The sequence below is a fragment of the Ochlerotatus camptorhynchus genome, unplaced genomic scaffold (assembly GCF_037179485.1).
Source record: "Ochlerotatus camptorhynchus isolate MF236.1 unplaced genomic scaffold, CSIRO-AGI_Acam_v1.1 ptg000402l, whole genome shotgun sequence".
Lineage (NCBI taxonomy): Eukaryota > Metazoa > Arthropoda > Insecta > Diptera > Culicidae > Ochlerotatus > Ochlerotatus camptorhynchus.
The window spans coordinates 2,931,393-2,950,800 of NW_027040888.1; the positions used below are offsets into that span (position 1 = coordinate 2,931,393).

General features: G+C 38.3%; 1 protein-coding gene across 3 annotated transcripts in view; it reads right to left on the bottom strand.

Annotated features, from left to right (window-relative positions):
- LOC135710787 (uncharacterized) overlaps positions 1–16,942 on the bottom strand; it is a 31,086-nt gene extending 14,144 nt beyond the window's left edge. The window contains exons 1-3 of one of the 3 annotated variants that reach the window (XM_065233464.1): positions 16,764–16,942; positions 16,621–16,648; positions 16,539–16,578 (exon numbers count right to left, since the gene is read on the bottom strand). The gene's annotated coding sequence lies outside the window, so the exon portion shown is untranslated. Of the gene's footprint in view, positions 1–16,538; positions 16,649–16,756 lie in introns of all 3 variants that reach the window. The other 2 variants (XM_065233462.1, XM_065233463.1) reach the window with 2 other exon arrangements.
- Positions 16,943–19,408: the final 2,466 nt, after the last annotated feature.

A 19,408-nucleotide genomic window follows, 5' to 3' on the forward strand; every position in this document is an offset into this window, starting at 1 on the left:
AGAGTTTTACCCCCACAGACTCGTTCCGTGTGACCTTTACTTGTTCAGCCCTTTCTCACTACATCGAGCTGGGAAAACTTCGACTACCTGTGCGCTTGTTCGTTCCCCGAGTCATGAACTGCCAAAACTGTAAGCAGTTGGGACATACGGTCTCCCACTGTGGCAGCAAGGCACGCTGTTCCAAATGCGGAGAGAAGCATGGGGATGACACCTGTGCAGCTACCGCACCAAAATGCGTGTACTGTAAGGGAACTTCTCATGGTCTCTCGTCATGCCCGGTGTACAAACAACGCGGGGAGAAATTACAACGCTCACTCAAGGAACGTTCCCGGCAGTCTTTTGCGGAACTGCTTAAGACGGCCACGCCATCGACCAACGACAAAAATCCATTCTCTCTTTTGTCAGATGACGAGACTGACTCTGACTTGGCTGAGGAGGGAACTTCTTTCCGTTTTTCTGCACGGAAACGAAAACGCATCCGTTCGCGGAAAGTTGACAATGAAGATCCCCAAATCAGCTTGCCCAAATGAAGGAGTGGTGGAAAAAAAGAGACTTCTGCTCCTCCTGGGTTCCGCAGAACTGACTATACCCAGGATTTTCGACCTCTCCCGGGGACATCCAAAACCCCTGATGTTCTATTTTTAAGAACAGAAGCCCCTTCTTCATCTGGGTTGTTCTCATTTGATAAAATTGTGGACGATATCCTCAAGTACCTCAATATTTCTGATCCTCTCAAAAGCATTGTTCTGGCAATGCTTCTTTCTGTGAAGACCCTCTTGAAGCAATTGACATTGAAGTGGCCCCTCCTTGCAGCAATCATCTCCTTCGATGGATAATTTTCCAAACGAGGTCGAGAATTTGATCACTGTTCTACAGTGGAATTGCCAAAGCCTGATTTCAAAATTAGACTCTTTTAAGTTTTTAGTTCACAATAATGACTGTGATGCATTTGCTCTTTGTGAAACTTGGCTCTCTTCAGATATAGATCTACCTTTTTATGATTTTAACATTATTCGACTGGATCGTGAGGATTCGCGTGGAGGAGGGGTACTTTTGGGGATCAAAAAGTGTCATTCCTTCTATAAAGTGAATCTTCCACAATTTACAGGTATTGAAGTTGTCGCATGTCAGGCTACCATTAAAGGTAAGAGCCTTTGTATTGCTTCTGTGTATATTCCTCCTAATGCCGTTGTTAATCGAAAACAACTTTCAGATACGTGAACTCAAGAGCCTCATCAAAGCCAAGAAACGCGGATACTGGCGGCAATTCGTGGACGGATTATCGCGCGAAACGTCGAAGAATACGCTTTGGAACGCGGCGCGAAGAATGCGTAACCGGTCTTCGAACAACGAGAGCGAGGAGTATGTCCTGATTCCGTGCCGGCACAGATGATTCCTCGCGAAACGACGAATTCGGTAGACGAGATCAGCCAGCCTTTTTCAATGCTGGAACTCTTACTCGCGCTCCTTTCGTGTGGCAATTCGGCTCCGGGGGCTGATAGGATCAAGTTCAACTTGTTGAAGAACCTCCCAGACGTCGCTAAGAGGCGCATGTTAGACTTGTTTTGTCAGCTCCTGGAGCTCAATATTGTTCCGGATGATTGGAGGCAAGTGAGAGTTATAGCCATTAAAAAGCCTGGAAAACCCGCTTCAGATCATAACTCGTATCGTCCCATCGCGATGTTATCGTGCATTCGAAAATTGTTGGAGAAAATGATCCTTTTTCGCTTGGACAAATGGGTTGAGACGAACCACCTACTCTCAGATATACAATTTGGACTGTCTCGCGTTGCTTTCCACAGAAATTCAGTTGGCTTTTGCTAAAAAAGAGCAAATGGCTTCTGTATTCTTGGATATCAAGGGGACTTTTGATTCAGTATCGATTGAAGTCCTTTCAGACAAACTCCACGCTTGTGGCCTTTCTCCATTAATTAATAACTTTTTGTACAATTTGCTGTCAGAGAAACATATGAGCTTTTCTCATGGAAACTCTACAGCTTCACGATTTAGCTACATGGGTCTCCCCCAGGGCTCATGTTTAAGCCCCCTTTTGTATAATTTCTACGTCAGAGAAATTGACAATTGTCTAAGGGACAACTGCACGTTGAGACAACTTGCAGATGACGGAGTAGTGTCTATGACAGGACCCAGAGAGGCCGACCTGCAAGGACCCTTACAGGATACCTTAGACAATTTGTCTACTTGGGCTATTCAGCTAGGTATCGAATTCTCCACGGAGAAAACTGAGTTGGCACAACCAAAGCTTCAACTTTTGGGTAAACCGATCACTCATTCCATGTCTTTCAAATATCTTGGGGTCTGGTTCGATTCAAAATGCACCTGGAGATCCCACATTGAGTATCTGAGAAGAAAATGCTAACAAAGGATCAATTTTCTTCGTACAATTACCGGAACGTGGTGGGGAGCCAATTCGCAAGATCTTCTAACGTTGTACCGGACAACGGTTTTATCGGTTTTAGAGTACGGTAGTCTTTGCTTCCAGTCGGCGGCTAAAACGCACATCATCAAACTGAAACGGATCCAGTATCGTTATCTTCGTATCGCGTTAGGATGCATGCACTCGACTCATACGATGAGTCTAGAAGTGTTGGCGGGCATGTTGCAACTCTCGGATCGGTTTTCGGAATTGTCCCTCAGGCTCCTTACCCTTTGTGAAGTTATGAACCCACTGGTAATCGAAAACTTTGAGAAGCTTCTTGAGCTCAACCCTCAAACTCGTTTCATGACTATGTATTACGTGTACATAACACAGGATGTCAACCCTTCCCAGCATAATCCCTATCGTGTTTGCTTTCCCGACTTTGGCAATTCTGTTCATTTTGATTTATCCATGACGCAAGAGACTCGCGGAATCCCAGAGCATCATCGTTCCATGATTGCTCCGTCAATTTTCGCTGCAAAGTTTGGCCAAGTTGATTCCGCAAGATCGTTCTTCACAGATGGATCACTAATAGAGGCGTCCGCTGGTTTTGGTATTTATAACGAATTTCGTAGCGCCTCTCGAAGGCTTCAAGCTCCTTGTTCCGTATATGTTGCTGAGCTGGCGGCAATACATATACGCTCGAAACCATCGCCTCACTTTCACCAGATCACTACTTTATTTTTACGGATAGTCTCAGTTCTGTCGAGGCTATTCGCTCTATGAGGCCGGTAAAGCACTCCTCGTATTTGCTCATGAAAATACGAGGTCTTCTATGTGCTTTATCTTTAAGATCTTTTGTCATCACCTTTGCATGGGTCCCATGACTCGCTTGCAAAGGTGGGCGCTATGGAAGGCGATATTTACGATCGAAAAATCGCCTGCGATTAATTTTTCTTCATTTATCGTCAACAGTCACTTGTCAGCTGGCAGAATAAGTGGAGCGAAGGAAGTTTGAGACGATGGCAATATTCGATCATCCCAAAGGTGTTGAAGAGTCCTTGGTTCAAGGGGTTGGATGTGGGTCGAGACTTCATTCGTATGATGTCTCGCCTCATGTCCAATCACTACTCGTTAAACGCTCACTTATTCCGTGTTGGGCTGGGGGACAGCAATTTCTGTGAATGTGGACAAGGTTACCAGGACGCAGATCACATTATTTGGTCTTGTGCTGAGCATCGCGGAGTCAGATCTGAACTGTACGATTCCCTTCGGGCTCGAGGTAGACAACCTAATGTTCCAGTTCGAGATATTTTGGCTAGGCGCGATCTGGAGTTTATGAAACTTATATATGTTTTCTTGAAAATTATTACCTTAGATTATAAGGTTGACTAACCTTGTGTTTAGTTTTTGTCTTGTTCATGTGGGTTTTTTTTTCAATATTAGTTTCTGTAATAATTGTATAATTACACTGTGGATACCAAATTGAATAGGAATAAGTTCATGTTTTAGGAATAGTGAAATAGTTGTATCGTAAATCATAACTCAAACCTTCTCCTCCTTCTCCCCATCCATAAAACTGTAAATCTCTACTAACCTCGAGATGACCGCTAGTAATCGGTTCAATTCCTTTAAATCTAGATTTAAGACATCAATTATGTATAACGGAAATGATAACTTGGCTCTGTAAAGTTTATTCGATTGAGCCTGTACAAATAAATTAATTTATAAAAAAAAACGCATTTTAATATACTATTTTTTAAATTGTAGTTGAATTCATATTTTGATATTTCTAAAAAAAAAATAGTTAAACACAAAATTTGATATTTCAGGCATAACATTTGATAACGGCACAAAAGCATTTATAAACAAACTTTCTAAGGCCCTTTTACACGCGAACCCAAGTACACCCACGTAAACCAACAGCATCATCGGATAGGGGCAACTATCACCTTTCCGAAAGTGGTATTGGTTTGCGTGCGCGTTCTTTGATTCGCGTGTAAAAGGGCCTTAGAAAGTTTGTTCACAAATGCTTTTGTGCCGTTATCAAATGTTATGGCTGATTTTATGAAAAGAGCATTCACATTTATCACTGAAATCTATGTATTTTTTCTTAAGATCCATCAGCATACTTGCTGTTTTCTTTATAAACATCACAAAGACAATTATGATTTTTACAGTTATAGTTTACAACATTTATTGATATTAATCTACATGCGAATTTAATATACAAATCGGTTTAAGATAGATATCGATAGAACTGATTGAAAATAGGTTTGTGTTTATTTTCAATAAATGAAAACCTTTTTTGATTTTGAACCTTGATATCAACCAATAGATTTCAAAACATTCAGATTACTAAATTTGATATCATGATATCAAAATAATAACTACTTTAGTTTATTTTATTTTTTTTTGTTTTCCTTCCATAGTAATAATAACACATTGATTACTTATCTTGTTTATTATTAACGAAATTACTGATATCAAAACGCATACATAGATTTGTTATCAAGAAAACATCATTTGTTACCTTTGTAATATCCTTCAAATGCAGTTTAGATCTCATTTTTGTTATGATTACTGTTAACTCGACCATACGGTAGGCAAAATATGTTATCACGAACGCTTATATCAAAATATCAAATTTAGTTTTCATTTTGTTTTCATTCTCTGCTCGGGTATCTACTTTCAAACGGAACAGACAAGGAACCGATTGGAGTTGTGGAACGATAAAACCCGTGAAAGGTGACTCTGTGGAAATTCGGATTCACCGGGAAAATGGTCAATTCTTAAAAGTAGTCCTAGAGCTGCGCGATTTTTCTAAGTTGCAAACAATCATGATCATAGAAGAAATATACCATCACCATATCGATTTTGCAACCAAGTGGCCAGAAAACGGTCCTCTGGATATCCGGAATCACCGGGAAATTAGTCAATTCCAGAAAGTAGACCTAGAGATCCGCGATTTTTTCTAACTTGCGTATAATCATTAGCATAGAGGAAATACGACATCAACATATCGATTTTGCCACTCAATTGGCCAGAATACGGTTTTCTGGATATACGGAATCACCGGGAAAATAATCAATTCTTAAAAGTAGACCTGGAGATCCGTGCTTTTTTAGAAAATGTGTAGAACCCTTAGTTAAGAAGATATATGTCAGTGATATGATGATTTGGTCCCCCGGTGGCCATTAAATGCCTTTCTGGATATCCGGATTCACCGGGGAATTGGTCAATTCTTAAAAGTAATCCTAGAGCTGCGCGATTTTTTTTTTTCTAATTTGCAAACAATCATTAGCATAGAGGAAATATACCATCACCATATCGATTATGCAACCAAGTGGCCAGAAAACGGTCATATGGATATCCTGAGTCACCGGGAAAATAGTTAATTCTTCAAAGTAGACATAGAGATCCGTGTTTTTTTTTTCTAGATTTGCTTAAAATTATGAGCATAAATAGATGAAATTTGTCATCATCATATCGATTCTTCTACTGGGTGGCCGGAGTCCCGAGCAAAGTCCAGCATCAAAATGACAGCAAATTGAAATCAAGTTTTGATAGCAACATCAAACTGAAATCATAATTTGATTTCAGTTTACGCAATTGACAAATTTGATACCAAATTTTGTTTTCATTTTGCTGTACATTTGCTACTCAAAAATATGTTGTTGCGGGCTTGTTTTCATTGTCATAGCATAACATCAAATTGAATACTTGTTTTGTTATCAACAGGAACAATTGGTATCAAATTGAGTTTTCAGTTTGCTCTCACTGATAGCAGAAATAGTTTTCAATGTGATGTCACAGGAATATTTGTTTGCTCTCAATTTTGATATTTTAATCGTAAAAGCGACCAAAACGACAGCAACCTGAGTAATCATTATCAGCGAAATCACAACATCAAATTTAGATTTCAATTTGATCACAGGCTTTGCTCGGGAATACGCTTCTCTGGATATCCGGAATCAATAGGAAAAAAGTCAATTCTTAAAAGTTGACCTAGAGATCCGCAATTTTGACGTAGGACTACGTCTTTGATTTCTATATGGGGGTACACTTTGTGAAAACCGAAAATGGAACATGTAACAAATTAAGAAAGATTTTGAACGTTAATAACTCAGCTGCCCCTGGTCCAATTTCAATAATTTTATAACCAATCGATCAGAAAAATGGCTACGTATCGATTACAATGCTTCCAAATGTTGATTTTCAACAAGAAACTTTTGCAAAACTGGTAAATGTCCAGCATTGTCCAAGAGCGTCGAATTAACTAATAAATCCACCAATTACCTACATGCATATGCTGCTTCCCCAGCACAGTCGTCAGAGAGTAGTAAGTAGACGAAACAAGCCGAAGTGGCATTCGCCTCCGATCCTCGGGCGCGTGCGAATAGGGAGGATGGAATTGCGTTATATTTTGCACACTCATCGCCATACTCAGAACCACACGCTCCCAACGACCACACCACTGTGTGGTGGTGTTCGGTCGTCGAAATTAGTAGCAGCAGTAGCAGCAGTAGCAGTAGCAGCAGTAGCAGTAGCGTGTGGCGTTGAAAATTGTTCTCGAGTAACAACGAAAGGCTACCTGCAAGCAGCGAGCTGCAGAGCCCACATAAGCAACCATCAAAGGAGAAAGAAGCTGCACCGCTATGCTATGGATCGAAATCAGTAGTTCTTCGTGAGTCGCTGCGGGTCGGTCATCTATGCCAAGCGTGTCACCCTCGCTCCAAACGACATACAGCTCGACAGCCTCATCCGTGTTGAACACCCAGCTCAGAATTACTCAACCATCACTACAAAACGGTCCTTTTCAGGGCCACCAAAAATTTGTTAAAGAGTATTATTTGGACATTGGTCAAGGTCATCAGTTCCCGCAATCAGCTAGCTATCAAGCCTCAACCTGTCTATAGAAGGTGTGGAATTGTAGACCTGAATATATTGGTGCAATTAATTTTTCCTCGGCTTTCATTCCGCACGATTCGTTTCTTACGTTTAATCAATCACCCTTGTAGTGACGTCGAAAATATTGTTTCAATCGGCGCTTACATATGAAATTTAATGTGGATTATAGAATTTTTTGTATGTTACCAAAATTTATGAATGGTTTGCCACTAAATGTTGAGATAATTTATTGATTATTGAATTATCACACTGTATACCATGAAAAAGCAGCCTGTTTGTGAGTTTTTGCGTGTTTTCAAGTAAGGTGTTATCATAAAAAACAAATCGCCAGCTGGTATTTCCCGGCAACTTTACAAATAAATAAAATCAAACAAAATCATCATGCAGAACTAACTAGGATTTGTTTTACTATATATTTCACAAAACTGCTTTCGAGTGTTAAGACATCGTCTCCCGCAAAGTTTACATTTTTCTCTCTACCAACACATACATCAGGGCTAGATAGATCTCCACAGGATCTATAGAATCCATGCAATTTAAAAAAAAAACCAAAATGCGCAGCATTACGAAAAGATGTCAGGTTTCGACCAATAGCAGATATATTTTAATTCTTAACAAAGCAATCGATTGGAAATTTATCTACCAATCTGCTAAAATGAACACATTGTTAATTTTCAGTAGGTCACTATTGAAAAATACCAAATGTCCAACTGTTGCAATGGTGATCAAAATTATCACCGAATGTCTGAAAACAGCGCATTCCCTAACACAGACTTAAAAATCGAATTCGATGTAGTCCCACTGAACGGTGCTCATTCAATCACCTTAAGTGGTGGTGTCCAGTCCATTAGCAGCAGTAGTAGCAGCAGCAGGATTGCTTTCAACAACGAAAGGCTGCCTGCAAGCAGCGAGCTGCAGAGCGCATATGAGCAACCATAGAGAAGGAGGTAGAAGTCCCACCGCTAGGCTAGGATCGGAATCAGTAGTTCGTCGTGCTCAGCTCAGCATTACTCAACCATCACTACAAAACGGTCCTTTTCAGGACCACCATAAATTTGTTAAAGAGTATTATTTGAACATTTGTCAAGGTCATCAGTTCCCGCAAGCAGCTAGCTACCAAGGCTCAACCTGGTCTCGATAGAAGGTTTGGAATTGTAGGCCCAAATGTATTGGTGAGATTAATCATCATCCGCCCATTTTCCAGAACACGCTGGTAGGAAGTGTTAAAAATCCATATAGAATTTGAGAGAAGTGAGAATAATTAGCTCTGGGTGTATATTCAGTCCCCAGAAAGCAAATAAAATCAAATTTGTGAGAAAATTAGCTCTCACGAGTTCAATCTCTCGAATTTCCTCCTTTTTTATATATTCTGCACAAACTATACCTTCCGCCCCGCCCCATTCTTATAATTCGGAAGGAAATCCTGTGAGGGGTGAATTGAATACACTTTAATACCAAAATGCACAAAACTTAAAAACTCATATATAACAAAAAATTCAAAATACACCTTTTAAAGTCGGGTGGATTAATCGAAAATACTCAAGTTGACAGTCCCTTGGATTCTATTCATCAACTTTCTCTTTGAAATAAATACTACAAATTTGATACGCTTACAAATAAAAAACGGAAAGCGTTAAGATAATTGATGATTGATCAATTAAAATAACTAAATGTTCACATTTGTTCCGTCCACTAACGGTCCTACGTCAAGCTTCCGTTCGTGCCCCTAGGCACAGACCCTTCTACTTTTTATACTTCAAGGCAATCATAAAACCTTTTATAAGTGAAAGTAGCATAAGCATCAGTTGGTTTTTTATATTAGCTTTATAGGGGTTTTGTAGATAGCTATAAGAATGTTTCATGACTTGCATTGTATATGACTATCATAAAGCTGTAGCTAGTTGCAGCTGCAATAAAACCTTTATAAATTTTGAATACAGCCAAGCAGCTCTAGATTTGTTACTTGGGATGGCCTTGCTGTTGAACGATGAAAATGCGATGGAGCGATCGGATGATGGGATGACTCGGGTGATGATGGGTTGATGGCGTTAACGTTGGACGGGCGAACCTCCGGTCTCGCCGAGGCCGCTGCTTCCAGAGTTGAGCGTCTTGGTCCGCTAGTGGCACTTTTTGTTTTACTCACTAGCAGGAGAGTGGATCAAAAAAACCCCGGTCGGGGAAAAAATCCAATTTACAGAGCGCAAAAAAAAAAACTTGTGTAGTAGCAGCAGCATTAGTAGCAGCAGCAGGAGTGCTTTCAACAACAACAACAACAACGAAAGGCTGCCTGCAAGTAGCGAGCTGCAGAGCTCATATGAGCAACCATAGAGAAGGGTGAAGAAGTTCCACCGCTAGGCTAGGATCGGAATCAGTAGCTCGTCGTGCTCAGCTCAGCATTACTCAACCATCACTACAAAATGGTCCGTTTCAGGACCACCATAAATTTGTTAAGAGTATTATTTGGACATTTCTCAAGGTCATCAGTTCCCGCAAGCAGCTAGCTATCAAGGCTCAACCTGGTCTCTATAGAAGGTGTGGAATTGTAGGCCAGAATGTATTGGTGAGATTATTAATCATCGTCCGACCATTTTCCAGAACACGCTGGTAGGGAGTGTTAAAAATCCAAATAGAATTTGAGAGAAGTGGGAATAATTCGCATTGGGTGTATATTCAGTCCCCAGAAAGCCAATAAAATCAAATTTGTGAGAAAATTTGCTCTCACGAGTTCAATCTCTCGAAGTCCCTTCTTTTTTACATATTCTGCACAAACGATATTTTACGCCCCATCCCATTCATATAATTCGTGAGGGGTGAAAAACACAAAACACAAAAAAATCAAGATACACATTTAAAGTCGGGTAGATGAATCGAAAATACTCAAGTTGATAGTCCCTTGGATTCTCTTCATCAACTTTCTCTTTGAAATAAATACTACAAATTTGATACGCTTACAAATAAAAACGGAAAGAGTTAAGATAATTGATGATTGATCAATTAAAAAAACTAAATGTTCACATTTGTTCCGTCCACTAACGGTCCTACGTCAAGCTTTCGTTCGTGACCCTAGGCACAGACCCTTCTACTTTTTTTTTCTAAATTACATACAAGCATGAGCATAGAGAAAATATCCCATCACTCAATCGATTATGCTATCGGGTAGCCAGAAAACGGTCCTCTGGACATCCGGAATTACTGGAATCAAGGTCAATTCCTGAAAGTAGACCAAGAGATTCGTGATTTTTTAGAAAATGTAAAATTCCCCCGGTGATGTGATGTGATGCCCGTCTGAAAAATCGGGGGATTTTTTTTTTTTCTAATTTGCATAAAATCTTGAGTATACACAGATAAAAATTCTGAATTTTAATTGTGATGTAAACATTCATTCACGTAAACTTAAATTTAATTTCACGCAACCGAGCAACTTGTAAACAATGCACAATGGTCCCAAAGCCGTATTTAGGAAGACAAAAATGTTTGCGCTAAAACCGTTGGTTTTAGGCATATGGTGTTTTCGGGAAAGTTTCTTCATATTTTTGGCCAATCTTTTCATGTTAGTGAAATTAGGGTGGTCCATAAAATTGGTGAATTGAAAATGCAAACTTTTTTATTGTTTGAGATAGACCAATGTAGTTTTCTACAAAGTTGCCAAACAATCAATTTGCAGCAACTTTGCACAAGACATCAAATTTCCATCTCTTATGGTTCATGAGTTATGATTTTTTCAAACAAGCAGGTTAGGGTGGTCCCTGAAAAATAGGTTATCTATGAATATCTTTTCATACGTTCGTTTCTCGTAAAAATAATGTTCTAGACACTTTTAGAACTTTTAATGGCAAATATTTTTGCTGAACCAACCAATTTGCTATCTTTTTTTATTGGAAAGTTAAAGGCGATTTTCTTCAAAAAAAAATGACACTTTTCAATGGTCAATATTTCTAAAAGGAGCCAACCGATTTTCAAACTTTTAATTCCATTCGAAAGATCGTTTTTTTTTTATTCATTTGTGGTGGGAAAACTGCGAGAGCGATTTTTGTTTAAAACATTTAATTTAATTTTTTTAAATTCATATTTTTATGCAAAAAACTGCCATAACTCTTCAAATGAAGGAGATTACTTCGATTACTTCGGCCATATTTTGAATGTGCGCCATCAAAAGTTCTAAAAGTGTCCAGAACAAAGTTTTTGCGAAAAATCAATGCATGAAAAGATAATTGTGAAAAAGTGATTTTTAGGTGAGGTTTTGACGGATTATTCCAAAGCATACCACAGTATATTTGAAACTTACCGTCCAGTGATAATAGCAAGCTATGGAATCTTTGAAACCGTCAAGCTAAATTGATTCATTACACGTGCGCTACGCAGCGGCAAAGCCTTCTTTGATTAGCAACGTGCTCAAAACGAGTACTAGAAAGAGAACACAATACGCAGTCACTTCAGTCCGTCCTGCTATTTAAAAAGGAAAACATCGCACATGTTCGTTACTTGAAAGATTGGGAACAAAAAAATGTTTTTTTCAAATTTTCTAAGTGATACTTGAAAGCACTATATGTGAATGAATCCTAGAAAGATAATCACGATGGCTGGCGGTAAGCTACTGGAATTCCTTAATAAACTGTTATATTAAAAGAAAAACAAAAAAACAACAGTTGTGAAAATCGCTAACTGTGATCTGGCAGAACAGCTTATAAAGAATGGTTCCTCAGCAGCTCTATTCCAGTTTGTGGTTAACAGGTTCCAAGACAGGAAAATCAATACATCAGAATTGAAAAAGAAAATTCGCATGTTCGCACTTAAATTTGCAAGATTGTGGACAAAGAGCTGTCGAAACAGAAAACGGTTCTTTGAGCATAACAAGGTTTGGTTGAGTAGGTGTGAAACTGTAAGCGAATTAGCAGAACCGAAAGCTGAAAAAGGACGACCACGTAAATCTTTCGAGACCTCAAGTACGAGATCAAAGCTTAGAAAAGTGCTCGATATCAGCGTAGAAGTTCCTTATGCGGAGTTAATGTTTGCAGCGGCAACCAGTGCAACAAATTCTGGCCTTCGAGACGCAGGAAAGATCATCAAAAATCTATCGGAGTTTCCGGAAAACGCAGGTAGTGTAAAGCAGTCCATGAATGTGGTCAGTGATGTGGAAGAATATTCACGAACTGAAGCTTTGGCGTTTATTTGTAAGAACGGATTTTCTAAAAGTCAATACAAAGACATCCGTGCATCGAGCCTGCAGAAAGGATGTAATTTATATCCTTCCTACCAAAGGGTTTTGGAGGAAAAAATACTTACGTATCCAACAGGTGCTTTGTGTTTGAGTTATGTTTAGTACAATAATTAATGTATTGTGTTTGAATTACAGGTATAACGATAAAGCCATCGGCAGCTGAAGTTTCGCTGCAAGCTTTAGTAGATCCACTAATGTGCGTCTGTTCGAAAGCCAAAAGAGCATTCTAACTGGTTTATCGTTGGATGAATACGAGATCAAGTATAAATGGGGATGTGACGGCAGCAGTAACCATTCTCGTTATAAACAGAATTTCGTTGATGAAAATGAGGACGGTGAATTAGTTGACTACAATGATTCACACATATTTTCTATTGCTCTGGTTCCTCTTCAGATTTCCGCAAAGATCTCAGAACATGAACATAAGGTTTTCTGGAACAATGATTTGCCATCGTCTGTCTCCCTATGCAGGCCAATCAAGCTTATTTTTTCTAAAGAAACTTCTCAGCTTACGCAAACAGAAGTTAAGAAAGTACGGCAGCAGATACAAAATCTGAAACCGACAGAAATGTCTCACGATGGTCGAAAAATCACCATATTTCAACCTTGATATTAAGTATGATGGATACCAAGGTAGTAAATGACCTAACAGGGACAAATTCGCAATCTTGCTCTTTTTGTGGTAAGAGTGGAAGGAAACTTAATGACGCTGCAGACAATCATGTTCCAGATGATCCCAAAATGTTTTGCCGTGGATTTGCTCCTCTCCATTGCTCCATAAGGACGATGGAGGTGTTCTTAAAGATTTCCTATCGATCGTAGATGGACAAGCCAACGTGGCGAGTGGCAAAATCGAATGAAAGTGTTCGTCAGCGAGAAATCACAATACGGAGTGAGTTAAAACGGAATCTTGGGCTCAGGATAAGTGAACCATTACCAAGCGGAGGTAACAGCAATGACGGGAACACTGCACGTAAATTTTTCAGAGAGTGGCGTACAGTATGTGAAATAACTGGACTGAACAAGGAGTTGCTTGAAAGAATCTACACTATTCTTGTCGTAATCAACAGTAAGCGCGAAATAAACGGTGAAGCATTTCGTCCCTATCTAGAATCAACTAGACTACTCTACGTCAGCGAGTATGGGTGGTATCCCCTCTCTCCAACACTGCACAAAATTCTGGTCCACGGTAGTGCGATTGTCAAACACTCTATTGTTCCAGTTGGGATGTTGAGTGAAGAAGCCTTGGAGACACACAACAAATCCATCAGGAAATTCCGTGAGTTCCATTCTCGCAAATTCAGCCGAAGTGCCAACATCGAAGATGTATTTAATCGATTGTTACTTACATCTGATCCGGTTATATCGCTGATGAACAGAAACAGGAATAACCAAACTGAGGAATCTCTACCCGAAGAAGCTCTTAAACTTTTAATTGTCAACTATTGATACTTGTCAAACTTACTGGGTATTTAAACAATAAATATTATTAAATTTATCTTTGCACTCTGTTTTTAATATTTATGAATCACGAACTTCAGGGAAAATAAACCATTGTAATATTTAATAAGGTTTGTAACATAGTCCCAGTAGGCCATGTTTGATGTTTTATAATATAAGCTAGGGTAAACCGTATAATAAAGGTTATCTTTAATTATCTCTTCATACATTGATTTCTCGCAAAAATTTTGTTCTAAACGCTTTTAGAACTTTTGATGGTGCATATTTTTGCCGAAGTAATCAAAATACTATCTCCTTCATTTGAAGAGTTATGGCAGTTTTTTGCATAAAAATATGAATTTAAAAAAATTAAATTTAATGTTTTAAACAAAAATCGCTCTCGCAGTTTTCCCACCACAAATGAATAAAAAAACGATCTTTCGAATGGAACTAAAAGTTTGAAAATCGGTTTGCTCCTTTTAGAGATATTGACCATTGAAAAGTGTCATTTTTTGAAGAAAATCGCCTTTAACTTTCCAATAAAAAAAGATAGCAAATTGGTTGGGTCAGCAAAAATATTTGCCATTAAAAGTTCTAAAAGTGTCTAGAACATTATTTTTACGAGAAACGAACGTATGAAAAAATATTCATAGATAACCAATTTTTCAGGGGCCACCCTAACCTGCTTGTTTGAAAAAATCATAACTCATGAACCATAAGAGATGGAAATTTGGTGTCTTCTGCAAAGTTGCTGCAAATTGATTGTTTGGCAACTTTGTAGCAAACTACATTGGTCTATCTCAAACAATAAAAAAGTTTGCATTTTCAATTCACCAATTTTATGGACCACCCTAATTTCACTAACATGAAAAGATTGGTCAAAAAATATGAAGAAACTTTCCCGAAGACACCATATGCCTAAAATCAACGGCGCAAACATTTGTGTCTTCCTAAATACGGCTTTGGGACCATTGTGCAATGTTGTTTACAAAGATGGGCTTTTGTATACAATATTTGCTACATTGCATGAAATGTGCCAGAACTTTACATGATATATAATGTAAAATTATATGATATATGACGCTCCATTTATGTGCATCATATTGAACAGAAATTTATACTACTTTTCGAACTGTGTAGAGGAAATATACCATCACCCTATCGATGCTGCTTCAGAGTGGCCAGAAAACGATCCTCAGGATATCTGGATACATCGCGACAGCAAAAATCGAAGAAAGGAGGAGCGCATACTGAATTACAAAGAGACTTTGAATTATTCCTTCAAAAGGTGCACAGCAAAATATAAGGAATTTTACATGAAATGTAAACCAAAATCGCTGAAAACTTTGTTTGAATTTAATTTTACATTAAAAATCATGCACAGTAAAAGAGCTTGATAAAACTCATAAAATTACACGTTTATTTGATTAATTTTCTCTTGCAGTTTATTATTCTCCACGCGATGTTAAAACTTATCGAAGAACATCGAATTTTCAACCCATAAATTTACTTGCTCGTGTAAATTTAAATCAACAAATATGGAGAAAGCTAATATGGCGGACGGATCGTTTTCAAGTCGTGTAAATTTAAAAACCAATTTAATTTTACATCAATATGCATGCTTTTTTATGTGCATGGAAATTCGTATAAATTTAAAACATAATTCTAACTGTATGCAATCAATCGAAGCAAATCAAAATCTTCCGCATACAACAAGTTGTAAGAGTTGCACTCGGTCCAACCATTTAAGAAAGTGTAATTTTCGCAATTTTCAGGTGTTTCAGCGTCACAGCTTGCAAAAACCGTATTATGTTTGGCATAAATTGTGAAGGAGAAAACTTAAGACAAAGAACCGTCAAGTCAGATTACTTATGCTATTTTCTATACGGAAAACTCATCACAATGTCGATATCATCAAAAATATGGTACATTATTTCCATTTAATTGATATTGATATTCAATAAACTGGGTGATTTATGGGATCGTTACCCTACTAGTTGAATGGCTTTTGAAGAAACCATGTTGCATATTAGCAATCCTGTCTTTGATTTTATGAGAAAAAAAACATTTACGATTGGCTAAAAATCTTAGGAATACAAGAGATAATGGCAATCGCACGGTAATTACGTATTTCAGATTTTTTTCCAGTTAAAAAAATTGGCACTAAGTAAGAACTTTTCCATGTTTTGAGGAAGCTCTCAGATTCCAGCGACTTGTTAAAAAGCCAAAATAGTGGGGCCGTAAGTTATATTGCCTAGCTTTTCATAAATACTAGTGGAATCCCGTTAGGTTCTGAACCTTTGGAGATGTCTAAATTTCATAATGCCACGGAATGGTGAACGCACCAAACGTATCAGAGATTAGAATACCCACACGACACAATGTATGACGTGACACATTTTTCCACCACTCGATGGATTATTTTTAAACACGCGGCAGATTATCTTCAACCCGCTCCTACATTCACACTCGTAGCACACACTCACACATTCATGGGACTCCAATTAGGTTAAATGATCATCAATTAACTGCGTCGTCCAAAATGGGAAGAAAATGTATCGAACTAGATCGTCGCTCCCACGCACTTACCTGAAGGTACTTTCCGCCAAGTCACGAAGGTAATCCGTAAGCAATGGTTAAGGGATAAAAGTCTGACCGATCACTTCCTTTTGCAACGGTTTATGGAGCACTGTGGTACTCTGAAATTAAAAAAAAAACCGAAACTTATCGTTAGTATAAATCCTGTATTCACCTTCATTTCTTTCCATAAACAGCCAATCAAATTGGAGAATTAATAGTGAACGCACAACGCACCGGTCCGGAGAAGGAAGAAAATCCAATTGCAGCTAAAGACACACCCACGTTTTCTTTTTTTTCCTGAATGGTTAGAACCTTCCAATAGTGAGCAACGCCGCAAGCTAGTAGAACAAACTAAGTAGCACTGGCGCAGTGATGCGTGCCGTCACCAATGTCAATTGACGTAAGATACTGGTCTAGCACTGAATTTCACTGTAGTGAATCGATGGATCATATAGCACACCAGCCGAACCAATCACACACTTCAAGCATTCGCATCAATATTCATTATAAGACTGCCTCATTCATACACAAGACTAAACACTCGGGCCATGCCACGGTTCGTTCACACATGTAAATTTTGACGGAGGACTACGCCTTTAATTTCTATACTGGTGGTCACATTGACAAAGAAACAAAATTTAGACATGTAACGAAAAATCCCAAACACGATAGAGCGCAAATCTAACGAACGACACATTGCGCATGCTCAGTGTTGCCACATTATTTCGTTTTCAATCTGTATTTTCGACGTGAAAAATCTTTTAAGCTGACAAAAATCTGTAAAATAATCTTTCTAAATTCTGTAGTTGCGTCGTAAATATACTTTGAGTTCATTTGAAGTTCAGAAATAGTTTGTTCATAGTTTAGAATCTTGAAAAATGACTTAAGTTTGCTTTCTAAAGAATTAATCTATTTAAGAGACCTCGAAATCCTGAATCTTGATTTTTCGTAAAACTCGGATATCAAGATAACGGAAATCTTTGTCACCTTTTCATTTGCTTTTTTTACTGATCAATTTAAGAAGATGAAAAATAATTATTGAAATTTGATTAAGTATTAGTTATAAAATGTTATGTTCGATGGTTCATTTTCCCAAATTAATCAAATCAAACCAAATTTAAACTTTATCTAATCATTTGGCGGATTAAAAAGGTATTGAATTCGCTAGCTGTTGCTCGAGCTTAGATACCTAAGTGCACTCAGTATTTTTTGCGATAAACTTTGCGATGGTTTCAGCTGTAGTTATCATATGTTTTAGAACTTTTATTATATTTTCTCACCATGTGAAATGGTAAATTAAACAATAAGAATGAAAAACTAACTTCCCTTCTATCGAGCAATCAGCAATCAGAACACCTGCGCATCAGAAGTCCGTTCAAAATTAACGGAGATAATAAAATAATAAGTGAAAAATTGGTATTTGGTTAGGTGCTCGTACCTACTCAAAAGGACGAAAGGATATCGGTGTATACAGATATCTGTATCAAAATGTTGAGAAAAATCCGTATCATTACAGATAAATCTGTATATGTGGCATCACTGAGACGACGACGAAAGCACCCACATCGACCGGAGGAGAGGCTTCCCGCAATACGAAGAAGTCATCCGGTCGGCATCGAATTGGACTGGTGTGGCCACCATTTGAAAAACAACCGACCCTTTTCAAAAACGAAAAGAGTTAAGAACTAAATGATCAACATTCCATTAGATGAGAAATCCACTCTCTGAAAATTTCAGCTCATTCGGATGTAACACAAGCTAGCGCATTTGATTTAAAATTTATATGGGGATATTGGTTGAAATGAATGAAGAAATAATATTCCTTCACTCTTTCGCGCATAGAATTGGTTCAGCAAACTCGATTTAGCTCAGAATAATATACAAATACAGGCAGCTACGTATCAACTAGATTACAACTAAAAATAAAAGTTCAGGCCAACATCCAGACTCGTGTCAGTAGGTGAGATAAGCACTCTCGCTTTTGGTTTAATGTTCAGATAGGAGATTTGGTTGAAATGTTCATATACAAAATGCTCGTGTACATTCAAATGCGTATATCTCAATAATACTAACTGGATTCATGTTGCAATCTTCAGCAAAGTTGTTACTCATAAACTGAACTACATGTTTTGAAAATCCGAATCAAATCGGTAATAAGGAAACTTTTGTATGATCGAAGGAGCGTAGAAGTGTTGACTTTAAATGATCTTTATTTCTTGTGTTAGTGTGGTTTACATGTATGAATTTTTTCAAGTGACATGCGTCTTTTCAACTTTAGTACAGTGAGATTTTAATTATTATTTACAGTTTCTAGTCCTATCAGGCCTATTTTAAAGTATGACCACCTTGGTGGGATTGGTTTGATTTGGATTGGAAAAAGGAGTCTACTTATAACTACTATTTACAACTACAACTAACCTACAACTACTATATACACCTTTTTATCTAGTTCGTTTATTTGGAAGGCTCAATCGCGTTAGCTTTACGGAGCCGATAATTCATTGTTCACTGTGTGTAACAAAATTCACTTAATTCTATGTCTAGTAGGAGTTGGGCCGATTACTCGCGGCTTACTCGAGGTTAGAAGGGTACATTTTCAAAGGATAGGATCAGGGGAGGAGCTTGGGGTAGGGTTTTGTTGTCTCATCAGAGCGTTGTCGCCAGTATGAACGGTAGTGCTGTTCTGGCTTCGTCCGGAGTTCGACCGGCTATGGTGACCAGTGGGCGACGATGAGACTCATCGAGACGGGGGGACAAGACAAACAAAAACTAATAAAGAGAGACAAAAGACAAAAGGAATTAAATTCTTATACTAGACATTTGAAGAAAAACATAAACGGACTGCATATAGCAGAGATCGCGGGTTGCCAACACGTCTC